A 13,180-nucleotide genomic window follows, 5' to 3' on the forward strand; every position below is an offset into this window, starting at 1 on the left:
CTGTTACTTTTATTAGATTTCTCTTTTATGATACCTTTTTTTTTTTAATTTTATCACAAGAGAAGAAAAAAGCTTCCAAATTCAATTTAAACTTTTTCTAATTTATTATAATTGGGGAGGGGCAGCACAGAGGCCGGGACAATGGTGTGTGTTGACTTGGTTCTCTTTCCGCATGGGTCCTGAGGATTGAGCTCAGTGTTTTACTGCTGGGTCATCTCACCAGAGCAGATTTGGGTTCTTTTGAAGGGTATGTGTGCATGGTGTGTGTGAGTGTGTGTGTGTGTGAGTGAGAGAGAGAATTCTGTTTTTTCTTTTTCTTTTGTTTTTTTTTCCCTTTTGATACTAGAGCTTGAATATGCCCTTTGAGCCACATCCCACTTTCCCAGCCCTAAAGTATTTTATTTGAAAAGAAGTCTGCTAAGGTATATATAGATGGTTGCTAGCTTTCCTTCTAAATTTACATAGCAGCAATTTTTGTTATCTTAATTCTTAGGATGTTATTAAAATAATTTGATTTATTTGGGTATTAATCCCAAGTTTCTTATACCTTGAAAGAGAAAGAGGAAATTGATTTTTGAGAGGATATTTAGAGACAGGGTTTCTCTTTGTAGCCCTGACTGTCCTGAACCTCTCTCTAAAGACCAGCCTGGTCTTGAACTCAGAGAACCGCCTGCCTCTGCTGCATACCTGGCCATTTTTTTTCTTTTTTGATTTGAAGAGTTGGTCGGGGCTTTCATATGCTAATCAAGTGTTTTTTCCACTGAGCCAGAAACTGAGGCTCCTGTCTGTTCTTCCTTGTTCCGTTCTTAAGACTGAGTCTCTATAGCCCTGGCTGTCATGGACTTCACTAAATAGACCAGGCTGGCCTCCAGCTCAGAGATCTGCCTGCTTCTGCCTCCATCAAAGTCGTGTGCCACTGCACTAGGCTTCCTGTGGATTTTTACAGACTACTGGGTTATGTTGTTTATGCACTTTTTTTTGTTTTTTTCGAGAAAGGGTTTCTCTGTTGCTATGAAACTAGCTCTGTAGACCAGGCTGGCCTCGAACTCACAGAGATCCGCCTGCCTCTGCCTCCCGAGTGCTGGGATTAAAGGTGTGCGCCACCACTGCCCCTCTAGGTTTTGATTTTTATCTCATTTTATTCTTTCATTCTAAGTGTCTAAGTTTTTAGAAGCCAATCATAATTATATGGAAAAATACATTTGAAAAACAAGAGTAAAGATTCATTTTAGAGCCTATATTCTGGATAAAACGGGTTAATAGATACACAGTGATTTGGAGATTTGGAGATAAGAACTTTTAGGTCATGACTTTTATCTTTAATTTGTAATTTATATGAAAGAGAGTTGATAATTTAAAACAAAAAAGGTAAGGATCATTAAAAACAAAGGAAAATGAACATAAATTACTTGAGGAATAATGAGCAGGATGAGAGACTGGAAAGGAAGAAAAATGTACACCAGCAATCTAAGGCCAGAGAGTGCCTGAGCATTAAATTTAGCTCCGAGCTTCCTGGCAGGCAAGTGGAAAAAGGAAACAGGATGAGTTTCATGGCTGTTGTCTGATAAAGAAGCTTATCAGCTTTTCAGTAGAGAAAAACCCAGAGAAGCCCTGGGTTATAAAGGAGCTGAATTCATACACAGGGAATGTACTTTCTCCCATGTACATTAAGTTTTTGCTGTTGCTGTCTTCCCTGCTGTAGTGACTTAAATGTGGTCAGACTCAGTTTGTGCCCCCTGCTGTGACTGTGTGTGTGTGTGTGTGTGTGTGTGTGTGTGTGTGTGTGTGTGTGTGTGTGTTGCCCCTGGGGCTGAAGCCGTTGACGAGCAGGAAGCTGAAAGCTAAGGTTCAGGAACTGCATTGTGTCTGGATTGTATGGAGAAAATACATAGTCCTTGACTGCTGAAGTCTGTGGTCACTCCAAGCTGCAGTTTGTATCGAAGTCTCTAGAGGTGGTTGTTGGGGATTCTGACGACAATACCCCGGATGCTTAAACATGATGCTAGATGCAGCGACAGCCTGTGGAGGAGATGTGCAATTCGAGAGGAAACATGCGGCAGATGACACGCGGTCCCCTCAGTCCCTCAGGAAGCAGCACAGCCGGCATCGTGAGCTGGTCAGGGATGCTTTGTCTTTAGTTTGGTTCTAATGAAAGGAGGCTTATCTTATTAGACGTTCCGTTTTACTCATAGCCAGCCCTGATGGCCAAGTTATATTTTCTTATGCTTCATTTTACTCTTCTCTATTTTATTAATACATTTAATACTTTTCTCAGTGTTCAGAAAATTATTACCAAAGTTAGCTGTTGCCCAGATATTTTCTAATTATTGTGGTATTGTAGGAGACGCACAAAGAATGTAGGATTTTGTTGTTGTTGTTGTTTTTTAGACAGGGTTTTACTATGTAGCCTTAGCTACCTGGGAGCTTACAATGTAGACTACCTGGCCAGACAGAGATCTACCATCCTCTGCCTCCCAAGTGGTATGCCCCCACTGAACCCTACTCCACATGTGTGCTTTTATGCACACATATATTAATTCTGTGGTTGTCGAGACCAAACCAAAGGCCTTGTGTATGTTCATTAAATACCTTATCACTGACCCTTGACCCATAGAACAGTTAGGTTCTGTTCCATAAATTGCTTTTCTCTTTTATGTCATTCTTAAATATCTTTACACACTAATTTCTATATAACTGTGAACTTATTTTTAACTGCTGCACAGTATTTCATTGTTGAGATTTTTAGTAATAAATTATTTCCCTGTGGCTGAGGAGATGACTCAGTAAAATGCTTGCCATGTAAGCATGGGAACCTGAGTTGGGTTCCCCAACATCCTTGTGAAAACCCAAGTGTATGGTGTGTGTCTGAAATTCTAGCCCTGGGAAAGTAGAGAAAGATAGATCCCTGAAGCTTGACGGCCAGCCAACCTGACAGAATTCATGCTGTATCCATGTTTAGTGAGAGATGTCTCAAAAAGTGACCGAGAAATGCACCCAACATTCACCTCTGGCCTCCATATACATAGACACGCGCATTCACCCCTGTACATACACACAGAAATGTCTTCGTTGTTTCTGTCAGAAGTGCTGTGTGTAGTAGCCTTCCACTAGATACTTGATTCTGAGAGTACCTGCAGTCAGGTTTCTGGACATGATGTCATTGGGCTAAAGGATTGCAGTGCACAACGCCCGTCTGCGCTCTATGCGCTACTATACAGTTCGCGAGCTTTGGGCAAGGGGCTGGAGATTGAAACACAGTAGTCACTGGTAAGAAGCCCCTTATTCAATAGCACCACGGAGGCTAATATACCCAACACAGTCAGGTGGGCCAACAGGTGAAAACCTTACCCTCTGATCCTCAAGGCCAAGGCAACACGTGCTCGTGAAGCAGAGCTGGTAAACAACTTTGACACAGCTTTCAGTAACTCAAATCAGAAGGAAAGTAAAGATCTCTAGCAGGGAAGAGCAGCTGGAGGCCAGGACTCCAAATGATCCCAACAAAGGATATTAAACTTTTTGTAGATATTAGCAAATTTGCTCTTAAAAACACAGTGCCAGCCTGCATCCTCACTAGGAATGTAAAGCGTTATTTTCTGGTGGGTATGCAGATTTCTTTTTATGGACGGAGTGAGGACTCTGCCCTTTACTAGTGATTGTTCATCCTTCAGTCACACTGTTGCTCAGTTCCCTGTATGGAAACAGTTCCAGCATCTGGGTCATTGAGAGGCTCTCCCGTGGACCCTGTGCTTCTCCGAGGTGAGACAGCAGTGTACAGACGGGAGATGGGAAGATGGGAGGGTGTACTGTGAAGTCCTAGTAGAGGGACCAGCAGGTGCAGAGCCCTGGAGAGAGGGAGCCTGGAGTAGGATGTTTGCCAGAGCAGCCCAAACCGAGTGCGAGAGGTGGGAATGGAGCGTTCTCTCTGATGGCCTGTGATCCTTGTGGAGGGCTGTCTGTGATGGGAAGCCGCTGGCGGGGTGCCATAGTCAGTTGTTTTAAGCCAGTCTGGTTGTCACTGTCCTTAAAAACGCTCAGTTCCCATTTCCTTTGGAGTAAAGTTCAAATGGTGTACTCTGGTACACAAGGTCCTTCAGTCAAGCCTCTGCTATTTATTTAGCATCGTCTGCGTCTTTCCCACATGTACCCTTCACTTTAGCCAAATTGGATCACGAGCAGTTCCTGGATGGGTCATGGTGATTCATGTCTTTGCTTCTTCCTGCGTGCTGCTGGCCCTGCAGGAAGCCCTCCCCCACCTGCTGTGGTCACTGGCTTGGTTTAGAGGGTCTTCAGCATTCTTGTTGGCTGGCCATGCCCTCTGCAGTCACTTTCTGCGCTAGCCACAGTCTTGAACTGTGCTGTCTTCCCTGCCCGCCTAATTGCACCCCCACCACGCCCTTGCTGGTTGAGAGCCCATCCGTCAATCCCATCTCCAGCACTTCCCGCCACGCTTTCTCTCCTGACTGCCTCATTGTGGGGACCTTAAACTGTGCTCTCTGCCGCACAGAAAACCCTCAAATGGTTTGCTTTAATTTCCTCTGTAGCTCATTGCGCAGAGTTTCTGCACCTTTCCTGCTCGGTTCCTATGCGTCTTGTGTAGAGCCAGAGAATAATTAGACAGCTCTTGGGTTTCAAGTTGCAGAAATGAGTAAACAATTAACTGGAATGTTGATGACATAGTAACCCCCATTCTTTGATAAAACTGAAAGCAGAGATTAGCGTATCCACTTGTTTGTTTTTATTTGTGTGTGTACGTCTGTGTCTGTGTGAATGATGTTCCGTGAGTGCAAGTCCTCGTGTCCAGAAGAGGACATTGCATCCCTGGAGCTGGGGGTGCTGGGAACCCAACTTGGATCCTCTGGAAGAACAGTAAGCCCTTTTGACTGCTGAGCCGTCCCTTGAGCCCCTAGTCTACCCTTTCTTGAGATGCCACTTGGTGAGGTATATTTAAACATAAATACTTGCTTTGTTTTGTTTTTCCAGGTGGGGTCTCTCACAGGCTAACCTTTGAGTCTCAAACCCAATATGTGGCTGAGGATGTCCTTAAACTGATCCTTCTGCCTCAGCCTCCTGAGTTCTGGGGTTACCTGTGTGAGCTACCATACCAGATTCATGTTTGTGTTTGTGGAAACCTAAGAAAGTAAAGCCAACTAGAAGGAGGGTCACAGAGCTGCTGCTGAGGCCGGACGTTCACTGTGCCTCACACTGCAGCGCTCAGTGCCGTAGGTCCATTCCCGGAATCCCAATGCATAGGAACTCTTTCTCCCAGAGCTGAGGACAGCCCTGAGCTATGCTCCAAATTCCAGTAATGTTAAACCTTGTTTGAAGTGGGAAGCTGAAGCTCAGAGTTGTTGCATGATTTGCTCAAGTTCATATAGCTCTTCTGTTGTCAAACAAATTCTTTTTTTGTTTGTTCTTTTTTGTTTGTTTTTTGTTTTTTTGCAGGGGGGTTTTCGAGACAGGGTTTCTCTGTAGCTTTGGTGCCGGTCCTGGAACTAGCTCTTGTAGACCAGGCTGGCCTCGAACTCACAGAGATCCGCCTGCCTCTGCCTCCTGAGTGCTGGGATTAAAGGCGTGCGCCACCACCGCCCGGCTTGGTTTTGTTTTGTTTTTGTGGGGAGTGCATGGTTTCTCTGTGTACCCCTGACTTTCCTGGAACTTGTTCTGTAGACTGGCCTCAAACTCACAGAGATCTGTTTGCCTCTGCCTCCCAGGTGTTGGGTTTTAAACATGTGCCACCACTGCCTGGTTGTCAAGCAAATCTTTTTTTTTTTAAAGATTTATTTGTTATGTATACAGTGCTTTGTCTGCATGTATGTCTGTACACCAAAAGAGGGTACCAGACCTCATTACAGGTGGTTGTGAATAATCATGTGGTTTCTGGGAATTGAACTCAGGACCTCTGGAAGAGCAGCCAGCAGCAAATGCTCTTAACCTCTGAGCCATCCTTCCAACTCCAAACAGATTATTAAGCAAGACTTTTGATTCCGTCCCACTCACAGTGGGCAGTTAAGTGCAGAAGTGTCACAGCGGTGTGGCTAGTGCGGACGGAAGCAGCACGGGCCCGTGTATTCAATGGGCTATTTCTATGATTGCTTTATTGACTAAACGTCAGGTATTGATAATTATTATTGTTCCTTTGGAATACAAAAACCAGTTTTTGTTTTTTTCTTGACCATTTCTTTTTTTTTTTAAGATTTATTTATTATGTATACAACATTCTTTCCATGTATGCTTGCCAGAAGAGGGCACCAGATCTCATTATAGATGGTTGTGAGCCACCATGTGGTTGTTGGGAATTGAACTCAGGACCTCTGGAAGAGCAGTCAGTGCTCTTAACCACTGAGCCATCTTTCCAGCCCTTAACCATTTCTTATATAGAATAAAAATCAAAATAAAAACCGAGTGTGTGGGGGTGGTAGTGGCCCACATCTTTAATCCCAGCAGTAAGGAGGCAGCAGCAGGCAGATCTCTGAGTTGGAGGCCAGCCTGGTCTACAGAGCGAGTTCCAGGACAGGTAGGGTGACACAGAGAAACCCTGTTTCAAGACAAACAACTTGGTGTGATGGCATACTCCTGTAACACTAGCACCTGAGAGGCAGAGGAGGGAGAAGCTCACTCTGAGTGTGGTGCCAGCCAGGACTATGTAGTGAGACTCTATCTCAAAGAGGGGGAAAAAAAACCCGGAAAAAGAAAGGAAAAAAATGAAATATGATGCTTCAGTTATCCAGATCACCACAGTCATAGTTTTGATTAGCATTTAGAATATAGTACCTGCCATTTTGGAAGATTTTATTATCAGTTAATGTAGTAGACTCTCATAGTGTCATGGGAAAACCATACTTTTCAAATGTGAGACCATTGTGATTTGTCCAACAATGCTGATTCTTTAAGACTTTAGCTGGCTCTCTCCAGCCCCCAATCAGAACACAGACTTCTTATCAGATTGGAATGTTCATCCTAGCTTATGCTCCTTTCTAGCTAACTCCTTTAGCTCATAGTAACCTGCCTCTTTTCATCTACGGTTTGCCTTGGGGCTTTTTACCTTTCATTCTCTCTGTTCTACTTCCTGTTTCCTCTGCGTCTGTCTGGCCCCAGGCATCTGCCTCTTAAGCCTAGATTCTTTCTCTTCCTTATTCTCCCTGCCTGCCCGCCCCTCTACTGCTAGCTGTTGGCGGTCAGCTTCATATTAGCCCAACCAGGTGCCTTAGGCAGGCAAGGTGCAGCAGCAGCACATGTTTACATTCCAACAAGTGCAGTGTAAACCAATGTAACACATCTTTATTTAATTAAACAGTTACTCTGCAGCACAAACAAGTTGAACACATTTTTACTTAGCTAAGCGAATGTTCTGCTCTACAACACTTTACCTGTTGAACTCCCACTTGTCCTATCCATGTCTTTTTCTGGCTTAAAAGTGGAATTTGTAGACTTGTGCTTCTGATTCTGCCCAAAATATAGTCAGAGAGATTGGATTTACTCTCCTGGCTACAGTCACAAAGCAAACGGAACATGTGAGACAACTCCAGACACCAGTAAGCCAGCCGCAGGGGGAAGCATCCCTGGGGACAAGCCAGCAGGTAAGGCCTGCGGCCACACTAGACTCCCAGAGAGCTCTTGTCTGCTGAGGCCAGAGAGGACAGATAGGTGGCCTTGGAAGAGGAGAGAGCTCACAGGGTGCTGCAGAACTGTGCTTATTCCATTTGCTCTGCAAATGGGCACTGCTCAGTTGTGTAGAAACCACTCAGTCAGAGAAAGAGCCACCCAAAACAGCCTGTTTTTCAGAGTCAGATGTGGTTGCAAATGCCTATACTCTCAGTACTCAGAAGGCATAGGTGAGTTCAAGGCTAGCCTTGGCTACACAGTAGCAAGACTTTGTCAAACAGAAATGTTTGTGTTACTACCAACCAAACTAGGAAAGCCTTGTGTTGCACAGAACACCAGGGAGGGACTCAGAAGCAGTTGCCTTAGTGGTGGGCGAATACAGACTCCTTATCCTCCCACACAGCTCCAGGACAGGCCTGGAAAGGATCGATTGTCTCCAGGTAGCTTAACCAGTACAACCTCCCACATTTAGAGGAATGCAGAAATACCTGGTGCTCACCAGGGCCAAATTCAGTTAGCCTCTGCTGAACAATCTCCAGGCTCGCAGAGAAGCAGGAAAAGTTAGTCAATAGAAACAGACCCAGAAATGCCTCTGATGATGAGATTATTAGACCCCGAGGCAGTTGTTAGGAAAACAGAGGAAAGACTGAGAGTGTTGAATACCGATAGGAAAACCATGACCCCGTTTGAATGGTGGAGTGAGACCTACAGTGTGTGCGGACAGTAACACAACCAGGGGTTAGCAGACAAAACAGTGCAGGAGAGACTCTAGAAAACTGAGGCCTTCGCAGTGTAGACTATCCAGGTATAATCAGAGACAGTTTAAAAAAAACTGGGAAAAAGGAGTCAGCTACGAGACTATCATGAGGACATGATGTTTATATCATTGTAGGTTTTAAGAGAAAAGGAATCGTGCTCGCTTCGGCAGCACATACACTAAAATTGGAACGATACAGAGAAGATTAGCACGGCCCTGCACAAGGGTGACACGCAAATTCGTGGAGCGTTCCATATTAAAAAAGAGAGAGAGAGAGAAAAGGAATTATGTTAACTTTTTTTAAGGGAAAAATTGCCAGGAATTTCAAAATTTGGCCAGAAAAAAGGGAAAATGTAAAATAGTTGTTGTTAATAGGAAATGCAGTTAGAAGATAGATTCAGATAAACACTGTGTCCATGGTCACATTGAGTCCAGACGGCTAAAATCTCTGCTGTAAGTGTGGCGACTCGCTATGGGGGTACAAACATAAATAAGATAGAAAAGTGAGCCATGCTAACACCGTCTAACGGAAGCTGGAATAGTCCTGACTTACACCAGTTCAAGTTTAGAGCCAACAAGGTTGCCAAGAAGAGGCTGAGTCCCGTTCCCAGCACCCACATTGGGTGGCTCACCTCCCCCCACGCACCTCCAGCTGCAGGGGGGGGTGACCTCTTCTGGCTTCTGCTGCCATTCACATGCACACATGAATGTTAAAGAGACGAGATTACCAGGAATAAAGACCTCGTGTTAAAGGGGTCATTACTGCTAAATATTTAATAGTTTGAAATATTTATATACCTATAAAGAGAACTTCAAAAGACATGAATCAGAATCGGATGGACCCTGAAGAGGTCTCTAGTTACCCTTGGAGACTGCAAACCTGACCACTTATCAACAGATTTTAAGAAAACAGGTAGAGAAAAACAAAGGCTAAAGTAAATAGAAGAAACAGATCAAAGATAAAGCTTAAATCAGTAAAGTAGAGAATAGAAAGACAGCAGGGAAAGCCAGTGAAGTAAAAAGTTGTCTCTTGGAAAATACAAACATGGTCTGTGAACTTCCAGCCTGAGGAGAGGAAGAGGGCGCACACTGCAAGTTGGGCATGAAAGTAACAAAAATATAGAAGACGCAGTTTCAAAGAGAAGATAAAAAATAGTATTATGAGTTGCTTTCACTAATGAGTAGACAGATTCAGGACAGCAAGGCTTAGTTCAGAAGCAGTGAACAGCCTGCGAAGGGCGTCATCTGTGGAAACAAAGCCAAAGGCTGGATTCCTCCAAGGAAAACTAAGACCTACATGGTTTCCCTGAGGAATCTTCCAGATGTTTTAAGAACCGTAACATCAGTTTTTTTTTTTTAATATTTATTATGTATACAATATTCTGTCTGCGTGTATGCCTGAAGGCCAGAAGAGGGCGCCAGACCTCATTACAGATGGTTATGAGCCACCATGTGGTTGCTGGGAATTGAACTCAGGACCTTTGGAAGAGCAGGCAATGCTCTTAACCTCTGAGCCGTCTCTCCAGCCCCCGTAACATCAGTTTTGCACTGACTCTCAGATAACAATTGACAGACTATTTCCTAGCTCATTCTGTGATGCCAACATTACCACAACGTCAAATAGATTTGATCAGAAAAGAAACAACCCTTAAGAACATAGCCCACATGGTGGCTCGTAACAGTCCCAGGGGATCTGAACCCCTCTTCTGACCGTGACAGGCATCAAACATTTACATACTGCACAGACATGCATGCAGGCAAAATACATCCATAGAATAATAAGCCCTTCAAATTTGTTTAATAGAAAAAACAAAACTGGGGATTGCAGACGGCTCAGCCGCTAAGAGCACTGACTTAGGTTCAATTCCCAGCACCCACATGGCAGCTCACAACTGTAACTCCAAGACCTTAGACCTAACACAGACATACTTACAGACAAAATCCAATTGCACATAAAATAAAAATAGGATTTAAAAGGAAAAAACCCAACTTTTCACAAAAACTTGGAGCAAATTGATCTTTGTAGTTTAGAAAATAATCCTTTTTTCATACTATACTCTTGGTATGTGGAGGTTTAGGTAGGTGTATATAACCCCTTTTTATTTTTAAAATTTGCTGTCTAAGTATTTGATGTCATCATTCCACAATAACTTAATCCTATAGCTTGACTCTGGATTGTGACGGACTCCAGGATCATGATTAATGTCTCATAAACTGCAGAGACCCTTAGTGTTTGCTAGTAGCAGGATTTAGTTGTAGTGGGCGTCCTAGAACGGAGGTGTGACCGATGACTAATGGCCAGTGGTTTCATCCTGGTTAAACAAAAAGTGCCAACAGTACAGGAACGTATTTTAAACGCTCAAATTCTGAGATATGAAGCCGGGCGGTGTTGGCGCACGAATCCCAGCACTCGGGAGGCAGAGGCAGGCGGATCTCTGTGAGTTCGAGACCAGCCTGGTCTACAAGAGCTAGTTCCAGGACAGGCTCCAAAACCACAGAGAAACCCTGTCTCGGAAAAAAAAAAAAAAATTCTGAGATATGAGTAATACCTGTTTGCCAAGTGGCGGTAGATTTTAACCCTCAAGGATTAATTCCACCCGCAGAGGGCAGCAGAGTGGAACCAGCCACGGGAAACAAGATGGCCGTTCAGCACAAGATGGCACAGTAGCATGCATGAGCTCAAACTTGGGGAGTCTGACCCCAAGTGGTTTGTTTTAGGCTAATTTAAGCACAGCACAATCTGGTGAAAACTATTCTTCTGCACAATCCCTTGTGTACAACAAAGCATGCCTAAGTCTCTAAGGAACAAAATAGAGGTCAGATGTAACTACATCGACTGGCAAGTACGTCTGACACTCCCGTCAAGTTCCGTTCTATAGACTGAGAAAGCTTACGAGGAGTGTCCAGTGCTGGGCGTCCCCAGCCACCCATAGCACGGAGGTCACCAGGCTAGAAAGTAATTCTGTTCCGGCCTTCTGGGGGGAGAGGGACATGGGCTTCGCATTTCTTCCCTTGAAGGAGCAACCCTAACTATTTAATATTCCAGGTTCCCCCTACTGCGTGTCTGTGAGCACAAAGACTTCTGTGTCCCCTACAAAAAGTAAATTCAGTTGATCATAGACTTAAATGTAAAGCAAAAATTTATGAAATTTCTGGAAGAAAATCTTTGTAGCTTTGGATGTAGCAAATTTTTCTGAAGTAAAATGAGTAAAAGAAAACACAGTGGAACTAGTTATGGTGACGCTCCTGTAATCCCAGCGTGAAGAGGTGAGGCAGGAGAATCATTTGAGTTCAAGGGTAGTCAGCGCTACACAGCAAACAGACCAGAATCTGCCTAGAGACCTGAGCTGGGGAAGAAGGAAGTAGAAATTGGGTGACGGATCTGTTTGTTATCTGGATTGTGACGGTGGCTTTACGGGGATGGGGAGAGTGCACACACACGCACACACCGTATGCAGAGTATGAGCGATTTGTTGTGAGTTTCTCACAGTCTGACAGTGATGCTTATACATCTTCACGTTTACAGTAAAGCACTGCAAGGGCCCCAGTCTCGTTTCAGAGAGATGTGCCAGTGAGGAGTGAGGAGGAAGAATGCCGTGTGTATTGTTTTCTTGCAATTTCAGTGTGTCGTGGAATTGAAAGACCAGGTAGCCGGGTGGTGGCTGTTCACACTTTTAGTCCCAGCACTTGGGAGGCAGAGGCCAGCCTGATCTACAGAGCGAGTACAGCCAGAGCTACACAGAGAAACCCTGTCTCAAAAAACCAAAAGTAAAAATGAAAGAAGACAAAGACAGACAGACCAGGTTAGTGCCCGGTCTGTGTACTCTGACATGTTGAAGGCATTTTTAGAATATCTATGAAACGTTAGATTTTTACTTTACTATCAGATTAGAATTTGGCTATCCAAGTGGATGGTAGAGAAAGAAAGGACAGAGCTGTCGGGGAGCCCTAAATGTGGCATGAAGGAACCTACTGAATGGTGTTGGTCACATGACTGGGTATCTATAATAAGCAAATGAATGGCTCCTGAAAGACTTCGGATGCTGCTTCACAGGACAGAGGGCACATTGTGGTGTGTGTAAGGCGAAAGACTGGATAGTCCAGCTTGTCCCTGCTTTGTCACAAGGTTGCTTATCTGATGGAGGAGTTACTATGATATAGATATAAATAATTTGCATTGGTATGATTTTAAGGTCAATTTTGTTATAAGTATATGTATTTCTAATCTTGATTAAGGTATTGTGATTGTATAGTTCATTTAAAATGGTAATATAAATATAGGTTGTTAATGGATAATCATCGATAATAGTAAAGCTTGTAGTCATGTTAGTTAGATTTTCTAGATATGTATAGATATATTTCAGATAGGCATTCTTCATATCTTTCAAAGGCTACAAAATATGGCATTTAAGTGTTTTAATAATTTAGGGCTTTTTATGACAATGAGACACATCTGCTCCTGGCAGCACCAATCTACTTCAAGAGAAAGATGGACACCAAATTGGCTCCTTAAGGAGTTTGATAGCCATTTAGGCAAAAAACTGCTCTTACATGGACTGATACATAAACTGGACACAAAGAACCCACAGAGAGAGGACTGCTAAACTTGCCTAAAGGTGAGATGGTCTTTCGGGGTTCCTGATTCATAAAAGAGTCTGCGAGACATTCTGCAGGACACAGCAAAAAGTGACTAAACTGTCTTTAAAATTTCCTGCTTGATAAAAATGTCTGCTGGATATTATGGGGCTAAAGGCTAAAGATGGATGCCCCAACGGGTACAGAGGAACTTTGGGTGACTGTCCAGGCAGTGAGATGTCTCTG

General features: G+C 43.8%; 1 protein-coding gene and 1 non-coding gene across 3 annotated transcripts in view; both read left to right on the forward strand.

Annotated features, from left to right (window-relative positions):
* The window catches only part of Fkbp5 (FKBP prolyl isomerase 5), an 84,355-nt gene that overhangs the window by 14,344 nt on the left and 56,831 nt on the right, over positions 1-13,180 (forward strand). The gene's annotated exons all lie outside the window — the stretch shown is intronic.
* On the forward strand, positions 8,515-8,620 carry LOC130862468 (U6 spliceosomal RNA). Its single transcript, XR_009055642.1, has one exon. It is a non-coding gene; the product is annotated as a U6 spliceosomal RNA (small nuclear RNA).

Source organism: Chionomys nivalis, chromosome 19, assembly GCF_950005125.1.
Source record: "Chionomys nivalis chromosome 19, mChiNiv1.1, whole genome shotgun sequence".
Lineage (NCBI taxonomy): Eukaryota > Metazoa > Chordata > Mammalia > Rodentia > Cricetidae > Chionomys > Chionomys nivalis.